Here is a 2354-nt window from a genome sequence, read left to right on the forward strand (position 1 = left end):
GCAGTGGTCAGTGATGCAGTGGTCAGTGACATTGCTCAGTGATGCAGTGGTCTGTGACATTGATCAGTGATGCAGCGCGCAGTGATGCCGCGCGCAGTGAAGCAGTGCCCAGTGATGCAGTGGTCAGTGAAGCAGTGCCCAGTGATGCAGTGGTCAGTGAAGCAGTGCCCAGTGATGCAGTGGTCAGTGAAGCAGTGCCCAGTGATGCAGTGGTCAGTGAAGCAGTGCCCAGTGATGCCGTGATCAGCGCGGCACCAAACTCCGGCTGATGCACCATCACAGACCCCACGATGACTGTGGATAGGTGAAGTTTCAAATCAAGACCCTTCTTCAGACATTGTGGGGTGGGGGGGGGGGGGGGGTGAACTGGGAGAGGGGCAGAAAAAAAGCCCGACCCGAAACGTCGCCTCTCCATGTTGTCCACAGATGCTGCCTGACCCGCTGAGCTACTCCAGGGTTAGGGTTAGGGAGTGCCCTACCTGTGTGGGAGCAGAGGCAGCAGCAGAGAGCAGTGCCCGCGACCAGAGATCCCAGACCGCCGGCCATGGCCAGCCAGCACGACCACCCCCACTGGTACTGCACGCCCAGGAAGACGTTCTGGATCACCAGCGTGGTCCTCTCCACGTACACATCCACCGCGTACCACACCGAGCCCACCGTGCCCGGCACCCCTGTAGGCCAACACAACCGTCAACGGTCACTCACCCCCCACCCCAACCCCCGCCCAGCCCCAGAGCCCCCCCCCCTCCAGAGCCCGCCACTCACCCCCCCTCCCACCCCAACCCCCGCCCAGCCCCAGAGCCCCCCCCCCTCCAGAGCCCGCCACTCACCCCCCCCTCCCACCCCCGCCCAGCCCAGCCCAGAGCCCCCCCCTCCAGAGCCCGTCACTCACTCCCACCCCCGCCCAGCCCAGCCCAGAGCCCCTCTCCTCCAGTGCCCGCCACTCACCCCAGAACCACCCCCCGCCCAGAGCCCCCCCCTCTTGAGCCCGCCACTCACCCCAGAACCACCCGCCAGTCCCCCGCCCAGCCCCAGAGCCCCCCCCTCCAGAGCCCGCCACTCACCCACCCCCCCCGCCCAGCCCCAGAGCCCCCCCCCCCTCCAGAGCCCGCCACTCACACACTCCCCCCCCCCCGCCCAGAGCCCGCCACTCACCCCAGAACCACCCCCCCGCCCAGAGCCCCCCTCCAGTGCCCGCCACTCACCCCAGAACCACCCCCCGCCCAGCCCCAGAGCCCTCCCCTCCAGAGCCCGCCACTCACCCCCCCCCCCGCCCAGCCCAGAGCCCCCCCTCCAGAGCCCGCCTCTCACCCCAGAACCCCCTCCCCCCCCGCCCAACCCAGGACTGTCCCCTCACCCCGAGCTGTCCCAACATCTCCAGAGCGATCCCCTCAGACCCCACCCCCTAACTCCTAGGACCGGCCCCTCACCTTCTCCCTCCTCCCCCCGTTCACCCCCCCCCCTCACCCCCAGAACCATCCCCTCCTAAGTGACCCCCCTCCACTTACTCTCAGGGCATACCCCATAACCTCCTCCACCCACCCACAACCTTATCTTAGCCCACCCACCTCCAATCCCCTCCACACTCCTTTATCTCCCCCTCCCCACAGCGTCTCTCCTCTCCTTTCCTCACAACCCACTCCCCTTCCCCTCCCCTCACTGCCTCTCCTCCCATCTCCCCACCACCAACTCTCATCCTTCTCCCCATCCCCCCCTCCTCCCTCCCCCTTCCACCTCACCTCCCCAAACTTTGTGGTTCCAGAAAAGATACTCCAAGTCTGTCCCTCTCCCTGTAACTAATGCCGTCCTACCCAGGCATCATTCTGGTAAACCCCCCTCCGCGTCCTCTCCAGAGCTACCACGTCTTTCCTGTAATGGGGGGACTGCAGAACTGCTGGCAGTACTCCAAATACAGTCCAACCAAAGTCCTAGATAGTGGGGTGGGAGTATTGGAAAAGTATGGAATAAAGTTGAAGGGAAGGAGAACGTTGGAGAGGCTACTGAAGTCTCCAGAGTAAGAAACAGGACGGAAAGTTTGGAAAGAGATTAGAATCTAATGGCAGAGTGGCGCAGCAGTAGAGTTGCTGCCACACAGCGCCAGATTTTCGGTTTCCTCCCACACTCCAAAGACGTGCAGGTTTGTAGGTTTATTGGCTTCTGTAATTTGTACATTGTCTCTATTTTGTAGGATAGTACTAGTGTATGTGATGATCGCTGGTGGGCACGGCCTCGGTGGGCCGAAGGGCGTGTTTCTGCGCTGTATCTCTGAAGGCTAAAGTCTAATGTGAGAAAACGGGGTGGTGAATAGAGAACCAAAGGTGTTATATTGGAACGCACTCAGGCTGGGAAACAAG

The sequence above is a fragment of the Rhinoraja longicauda genome, chromosome 13 (genome assembly GCF_053455715.1).
Source record: "Rhinoraja longicauda isolate Sanriku21f chromosome 13, sRhiLon1.1, whole genome shotgun sequence".
In the NCBI taxonomy this organism is placed as follows: Eukaryota; Metazoa; Chordata; class Chondrichthyes; order Rajiformes; family Arhynchobatidae; genus Rhinoraja; species Rhinoraja longicauda.